At 36.6% G+C, this 8,999-nt stretch overlaps 1 long non-coding RNA gene across 1 annotated transcript; it reads left to right on the forward strand.

Annotated features, from left to right (window-relative positions):
* The first annotated feature begins 1,391 nt into the window (after nt 1–1,391).
* On the forward strand, nt 1,392–2,201 carry LOC133708698 (uncharacterized). The gene is made up of 3 exons (XR_009846000.1): nt 1,392–1,491; nt 1,589–1,663; nt 1,780–2,201. It is a non-coding gene; the product is annotated as an uncharacterized LOC133708698 (long non-coding RNA).
* The last annotated feature ends 6,798 nt before the right edge of the window (nt 2,202–8,999 follow it).

An 8,999-nucleotide genomic window follows, 5' to 3' on the forward strand; every position in this document is an offset into this window, starting at 1 on the left:
TTATCTAGACATGCATAGTGTGTTATGTAGATATATATAGATCATTAAATAGAATCAAATACATGTACAGTAACTATGACAACTCAAGAATATGCGTACAGAGGATTGAATCATGCATCATAAAATAATTGAGGGATTTATAGAATTATGCCATGAAATCTATAGATAATTGATTGCCGATCACCACATCGCACAATTGAGGGATAATGGATGCAATTAGGTCATCCAATTTTGTGCATATCCTCGTGGGTGGTTTGGATAATTGAAATATAACAACCAATGAACCATGAAATGCAAATCAACCATATATATAAGTTATTGATCAAGAGCATCGATGAAAAGAAAAAAAAAACAAAAATTGCTCGGCGGAGCGTGCTGATAACGTGTTATAAAGTAGAGAGAAGATGGAGAGAGAATAGTTGGGAGGAAGTAAAAGTCTTCTCATTCAGTCTCATTAGCCTCCTTTATATAGAGGTAGGGTTTACATCAAAGTACATAACTAATGAGTATTTACATGGACATCCACATAGATAATAATATTTACAACACACAAGACGAAGAATATAAATAATTATATGTACTTCATAACTAATTAAATCCAATAATTATAAAGCAAAATATTTCAAATTGTCTAATCCTATGATCAAATACTCCTAACGTCCAATATTTCAAGAAGAAATATAGCATAATCAAGTTATACGGGTTCACTTCGTGTTGGTAGGTTGACCCGTGGCCGACCCATTTATTAAATGGGTCATTGCGGGTTTACCCACGGCCGACCCGCTTTTTAATCGTGCGGGTTCAACCCGCTTTATTTCGAGTCGTGTTATCGGGTCGTGTCGGAATTGACAGCCCTAAAAAACAGTGTTAAATTACAACCAACTGCTCAGCACCATTTGGTCTAATGACATAAGTCTCCCCTTTGTAAGTAGGAGGACGTGAGTTCGACTCATAATAGACTAGTTGTTGTATTTGATCTAGAAAAAAAATTTGCAATCAACTAAATTGATAGGTGTCAGAATTTGAATGGAAGACAGAGAAAGAGACATGAATTTGGGGACAGAGAATTTGAACCTGCAAGAATGAAACCTATGCATTCAAATACTAATTAACTAGTGACTATGCCTGCTACATATTATTGGTTATTGTGATGCCAATACATTCATTGATTGATGTAATTGGACTCGTTCAGTCTTCAGGACCAAAATTAATTTATTCTAGCCTTGCACATACACAGCATATCTATTTGTTGATTATTTCTTGTTGGATATCAGCTGTCATGCCTATTTGTATGTCAAGGTTCTTTCTTTTGATTGATATTGAGCTGTTTGGTTCCGTTGATATTGAGCTCTATGTTATTAATGTTGACACATTGCTAGTCGCACCTATGCAGATTGCTGCCGTTAATTTGTCATTCTGCGAAGCAGGAAATGCGTGTGTTACATTCTATTGTCTAAGCTGGGTACTGAACCAAATGAATTGCTGCTCAAGGTGATAGCTCAAGCTTATTTTTATTTGAGTGCTGAACTTTTCTTTTACATACCATACTCTTAGTGGAATAAGGTCTGTTTTCTTTTTATTTTTTCAGTATTACTTGTTGTGCAGTATACAGAGATCTGTCCATCTTTATGAACTTGACACTGTTAGTTCGAGCATTATTAAGGTACTTGTAAATTTGGTTAGATATTCTTGGCCCCAGAGCCGAAGTACACTACAGTTTTGGCAGATACTGAGGAGTTCCTGAGCAATTCCAAAACTGGCAGTTTGTAATTTTTACAGCAAAAGATGAAACAAGTCCCACATAAAGCGAAGTTCAAGGAGCAGCTGTTTCAGTCCATGGGTACTTTAACATGCTCCATTAGATCGTCCACTTCCTCAATTACAGATGTCTCATGGAGGAGTGCAAAGTATCATATGAATAGTCTGTAAGAGGTTTAAGCACCGTTCTCATATCCTCTCCCAGGTTCAAATGAATAGTCTGTCGCAGCAGCTAGCTGCGGAGCATTATATATGGGAGGAAATAAGGCCTTTGTTTCTCAGGCAAGGCAAATTTCTGTGTCACTCAATAACATACTGATTCTTCTGGCCCTGCACCAACACAATGAGAAATTACCTCTTTTTTGGTTGTTGTTGTTGTTCTTTTTATTGAACAATATATGGGAAGATTAAACAGGATGTAATATAGATTGTAATTTGTTATAATAGTCTGAAATCTAAAACATAATTTTCAAGATGGATATGATTGTACAAAAAGATGGATGATAGGAAAAACAAAAACATAGAATTAAATTCAAAAAGGAGAGAGGCTACTGGCTTCCCTGCCTTGATGACCCCGGGCGTCTAATCGGGGCATTAGGGTGCCGGCAAATGGGGCAGACGTGATTGATCCTGAGCCACTCGACAATGCAATGATGATGATAATAATGTAAGCAGGGCAAGCGAGCGATGGTGATCTCTTTTGTGTCCGCAAAGGCATCCATACAAACAGCACACGTTGTCTCCAGACCAAGCATTTCCAAACTGTCATGCTCAACGAGTCTCACTTGCTGCAAACCTTGAATGAATGCTTCGGATGCCGGAATAATTAAGCATGAGCCTGTAGTAATTGTCTTCCACGTTTAAGTGCGCGAATTCCCCCGTAGCTCTAAGAATAATGTCCATCAAGTGCACATCGATAATTTTATCTGGCTCGGCTAATTCAATCATATCCAATATATGTACAATAATAAACGGGTGCTTATCTTCGGGAATACCCACAGGGCTGCGCAGAAACCTAGCCAGCTTCATCTGTAACTTAACCCACAGGGCTTCATCTGTAATACCCCAGAAATTTGTTATTTTTTGAGAATTTTTCCAAATTTATTCATGGTTGTTGGTACGAGTACGTAGTTCGGAGGTGATATGGAAGTATTTCGGACGAAAAAACTCTTGTAATGTTTTATTTTCAAGGGGTCAAAAGGTTGACTTTTTATTTGTTGGGTTTCTCTGAAAACTTCTTTCACGAAAGTCGTAGAGCGCATCGATACAAGTTCGTGGTCATGCAGCATGGGTAAATCGGAGTTCGTACGAGAAAGTTATGGTCTACGAAAGTTTTTGCTATTTTTGGAAAGTTACTATAAATAGAAGAATTTTGAAAAAGGAATCACTTTCCTTTTTTGTCAGATTTCCAGAAAATTCCAGAAACCAAACTCTCCCTTTTCCGATTGACTCGATTTCAAGACCCGGCCAGTGTTTCATTTTCCGGCGACACCTGCACGGAGCGGCTACTGACCCGATAAGTTCTCCAATCTCCGGCGACGGCAGGGCTTCAAACAGATCACGTTCGGGTGCTGGGAGCATCCTTTTTCGATCTATATTGGTGGTTTTGGTCGATTTACACTTAAGAAACTTCAACTCAAGGTAAATAGTGATTTTCGGCTTATGGCGGCGTTCTAGGCCGAATTGGGCTTTGCTCCAGGTATTAAAGTTGTCCTCGTTGTGTAAACTCGATTTTGGACGGTTGGATCTTGCTGGTTTGGAGTTTGGCATGGCGATACGTGCGGTGCACGTGTGACCTGCACAAAGTTAGTGCTCAATTTAAAACCCTATCAATGTAGTAAGAATAAGTAAGGATCGTTCTCAACCGGGGATTTGTGATTTATTAATTCCTGAAAAATAAAACGTTAGACAATACCAAACTATACATTATAAACATTATTTACGAAAAATACAAGTAAGGGGATTTATGATTTTATTTTCTAATTTAACAACTAGTTAAACATATACACGTGACACATAAAAACACAGAATCAAGTAGAATTTACTAATGGAATGAATTTAGATATAGTTAACTACTATTAACACGTTGGCAAGGTTTCAAATATCAAATCACGAATCAAAATATGTTGTAGCATAGAATCAATCAAGAACAAAGATGAATGCATACAAAGTTCTTTTTACTTCCCTTAATTAAATTAACTAGATGAACTCATCATAGTTAACCCTATTAAGCATGCAATTACTAGTGGTAGTTAATCACTAACAAAAACACTTTTAACGCATAAAGCACAATGGAAGTTTGATCAATTCAAGTCAAGAACACAAGTTAGAACGCTCATCAAACATGCAAGACTCATTGTTAATTTACCTAAGTAATTTTAGGTTTTCCATGTACCTAGACCATATTTCGGCCTCCTGGCATGTAGAATGGAATCAGGAATCAGAATTCAATATTTATTCCTTTATTTTCTTTTCCAAAATTCCATAGAAATCCAAAAGTATCCCAAAATGGTCTTGCCGAAATTCCTTGAATATTTTCCTTCAATTGGCATGGCAAAAAGAAATATAAATGGGCCATGGACTCCTTAAGACGTCATGGATGATTCTAGAGACTCATGTGCAAGTCACATGCTTCAATCTTCAGGCCAGGCTTCTTCAAATGATCCAATTCGAAACCCATCTTCAAATGTGACGCCATTTTGCTTCTTCTAGAACATTCTTGAACTATCTTGAGTCATCTTCAAGACACAACATCTCCTAGTCTCACCAGGTCTCCTAGCAGCATCAGGACTCCTAGTGTGATCAGGTTTCCTAGTCCAACTTAGACTCTGTCATTTCTCATTTCCGAACATCATTTTTCCGAGCTCATTCCTAGTTGAGTTAGGATGAATTCCTACTTCAACTGAGATTCCTTTTCCCAGTAGAACTGGGAAAACTTCATTTCTCCATTTCTTCTCATTTTTGCGCTCCTTACCTTCCATTTCCAGACTCAAAACTACCTAAAAACACAAAAGAAGTTAGAAATGATAATGTTAAGGAAATAACTAAGTTAAATGTGGAGAGAAATACTAAAAATATAATCGAAATTAGGCTCAACAACGTGCAGCTGCTTGTGGCAACGCGTCCTGCCATAGTTGGGGCAGATTCTTCCACCAATATCATCTACTCATTGATACTAGCGTTTTGATATATGGTTTGTAGCATTTGGAGATAGTATGAGCATGTTAGGGTTTTTACCGGCTTCAATTATCTCGATTTTTGATCCGTGAAGATCCGGCCGTTCGATCGACTTGTAATTTTACCATATCGATCGTAGAAGTATTCCGAAGACTTTGAGTAGTCTCGGATGAAGTTCCGCCTCGATTGGTGTTACCTTCAAGGTTTTAGTTCAAACGAGGGTTTGAACTTTAATCGCTTTGTGTTTCGTGTACTGAGATGAGACCGCATGTGATTAGGTACTTGACAGAATTGTGTTGAGCGGATTGCGGCGATTTGTGCTTATCTTGGTTAGTGTGTGAAGACGCAGAGGGATTCTGAGGTGAGTATATCTCACAATGTGCATTTACGAGCAAGTTACCATATTGTCATGGAGTTAATTGTTTAACTGTGACTATAGTTAGTATTAGTAGCATTCCTGAGTGGATGACTACGTGTGTGTGTGTGTGTATATATATATATATTTACGTGAAATATATATTTATTGGTGCATTTGTTGTGATATGAGCAGTATATGTTGTATTGAGTTCATTATTGTTGAGAATGGTGAAATTGTACATTGAGTTGTGATTGTAGAATTTCATTTGTTGAGATACCATGGGTCTAGTATGACCTTCTTAATTGGGATTTAAGAATATGGTAGCTTGTGTAGGAATATCTGCGTAATAATTGGTGAAATTAGTGTGATGATCTTTATGATGATTTATGCATGTGTAAAGAATGTGGGGAAATTAGTGTGATTACCCGTGAAATCTATGTGCTGATCAATGTGATGATTGCTCTGTAAAGGAATTGAATTGTTATTAAGTTAACAACAATCAAGAGGGTTGTTGTGGTGATTCTCTGTGAATGAGGTATATTTGTTATTAAGTTAATAACTAAGGGGGTGGTGACTGCATGTGAAGATTTGAGCTACCTACAGATGTGTGAGTATAGAGTTTGTGATGATTTCTATGATTTGAATTGATTGTTTAATGTAGCCGCCTAAACTAAATTATACTCAAGCGCTATTATGAATTGATTTACCTTTGTTTGATTTGTGATTGCCTTGCTTTCTTCTTGGTTTTACTGTTGAGGATTTAAAATGATTTGAAAGGCCATAGTGGTGATGAGTGTTCTCGATGGGGATGATAGGAAGGTGATTTCATTGATTTTCACCTTTGATGTCACGTTGATGACAAAGGCTTCCGGTGGGGAGGAAAGAAGTGTGATTTTGTAATTCGCCGTAGTGCGTTAAAATGGTTTCAAATATTACTTGGTTTGACTGAAATTTGTGTAATTGGATGCTAGGTTGAAAACTGAGCATGTGGTTTTTAGTCATGAGTGACTTATGTAAGCATGATATGGAAGGATATGAAACTGATGGTTGTAGTTGTGAGATATGTTTATCGTTTGTTTAGGTTGAGGTGACTTAAGCATGTATTTCTGCTGTGTGGTTTTGAGTTTACTCATACAAACTTTCATAAGCTTACCGTGTTTGTTGTGTGGCAACCCGGTACACTATTCGATGGTGTAGGAGTTAATCATGTAGGTCAGGGTCATCGTGGTTGAAGTTGAAGTCTTGCAGTCGCAGTGGTAGGAGTCGAAAGCTAATTTTGTGTACTCTGATTTTATTAGACTTCCATTTTGTGGTAAACTCATAAGGAGCATTTACTTGTTATTTTGTTAACGCAACTTAATTCGTAAACTTTGTGTAATGTAATATGTGACTCTAAAGAACGAGTCTGTATTTACATGGAGAGTTCGGGACATCGTTGGTTACCTTGTTTAAAGGAAATTTTTTTTATTGCTATTTAGTGTTGATGTCTGAACCATCACGCTCAGAGTACTTGTGATTGATTGGAATTGTACTATTATTTGTGATTGAAAATCAGGGCGTGACACAGACTTATACTAGTCTTTCGCATGCAGGACTTCATTATTGCTCAATATCAGAGAGCAACTGTATGTCTGTACATAATTTTTTCAATAATAGAAAGAGCAACTGTAGATGCAAAAAGTCCACTGTGCACATATAAACCGTTCACACCTATTCAAATTAATCCATGAACATGGTAGGAGATAATCTATACGTCCTTGTTGTAACTACAGAGTCTGAAACATGATGATTTATGATTTTTGGCCTTTTATGTGCATTTTATGTAACGATTCAAAGTGTTTTCTGACGTACATGCATTATTTCTCATTTTCGCATTACCACAATTAATTTTAATGCACGTAGTTGTACATGTTGTGAAATTTGAATGGGATTATTTCTTTGCGAGTTAACTCCATAAAATATAATTATTTTTTAGGGGCTTGATCTAAAGCACTAAAATTGGCTAAAATTAATCCACTTACCCCAACAACAGATTTTTATTCTCACTAACCCAATTTAGAATAAAATGACAATTTTGGCCTCAACTTAATTAATAAACTACATATGCCACTCTCTCTCTCTGCAGAACCCCATCGACGACTTCTCTCTCTCTCGCCCTCCACGACGATGCGGGCCTGAGAGCAGCCGGAATAGCCAAGTATCCGCCGTCGTCTCTGCCAATCCCTCCTTCGTAGTCGTCGTCGCATGAAGCCATTCTCAGAGACTCCGTTCACCACAGTTTTCGCGATTTCCTCCACCGCAATGCCATTTTTCTCTGTGCCGAGTTCCCCTTTGAGGTTCCTCCCTTCTTCTCCTTCTCCTTCTCCGCCTTCTCTATTTTGCTTTCCCTTTGTTTAATTGCACAGAAAACCCTAGGAAAAGTGTAGGAAGATGAAAATATTCAAAATTGATTCAGTTTAGTTTCTCAGTGTTACAGTAGCGCTTTGTTGTGATTGATGCTTTGTGGTTTTGGTTAGATTATTGAGGAATTTAATGTTTCTAAAGGAGAAGATACCAGGCGGCAACAGTGATCATAGCGGCACTATTAATATGCCACCCTTTGATACGTGGGACCATGAAAAGAAGGGAACGATGGACAAGATCAAAAAGAAGCTCCTGGCTAGCACTAGATCATTGATTGATTATATATATATATATAATATCACAAATGGTCACTCAATTTTTATCGGTTTGACATTTTGATCACTTACTTTTTAAATATATCACTTTGGTCACTCAACTTTGACTATGTTAATCACTTTAGTCACTTCATTAATTTTTTTCATTGAAAAAAATTTATTTGCCACAATATTAAGGATATTTTCGACCAACCAATTGTGAAAAATTAAGAAATTAAATCTGAATTGGAATGAATGGGAGAAGTGATTAAAGTGATTGACAGAGTAATAATTGAATGACCAAAGTGATATATTTGAAAGTTGAGTGACCAAAGTATCGAATGAGTTATAGTTGAGTGACTATTTGTGAAATTCTCCCTATAATCCCATATATATATATATATATATATATATATATATATATATATATATATATATATATATATATACAGATCCTATCCAAAGCGAGGCATCGCTTTGAAATTTCAGAGCGAGGTTAGGGTTTAGGGTCACTTTTCGATCGCATATATATATATTTTTATTTATTTATTTATTTATTTATTTAAATACTTGTTGATAGCTGACTATGCTGATAACCACCTTTAGAATTTTTTGGACTTTGTTTTCACAGGGTTCAAGTTCTTTGTTTCATTTTGGAAAATGTTCAATTGAAGAATACTACTTATAGTTTCTTGTTAGCTTTCAAAATTGGGGCTTTGGCCTGTGTTGTTAATTTGCGATGAATTGTGAAGTTGTGGGTGTCTTGCAAAATGAGGTTTTTTTAATGTGATTTTTGGGAGTGGATTTTTTTGATGGCATTCATTATAAGGGTCATTGGGGGGCAATAAAGGTCTATTGGGAGGCAATAGAGGTCTATTAAAGATGTATTGCGGGGCAATAGACGTCTATTGGGGGGGAAATAAATGTTTTAAATCGATATAATTTTTTTTTCCTTAATCAAAGTTTTATTTATCTACTTTTACGGAGATTAGTTTCCATTCTAGAGACCGAAAGTTCTATTGGGGGGCAATAAATGTCTATTAGGGGGC

Source organism: Rosa rugosa, chromosome 5 (genome assembly GCF_958449725.1).
Source record: "Rosa rugosa chromosome 5, drRosRugo1.1, whole genome shotgun sequence".
NCBI classification, from domain to species: domain Eukaryota; kingdom Viridiplantae; phylum Streptophyta; class Magnoliopsida; order Rosales; family Rosaceae; genus Rosa; species Rosa rugosa.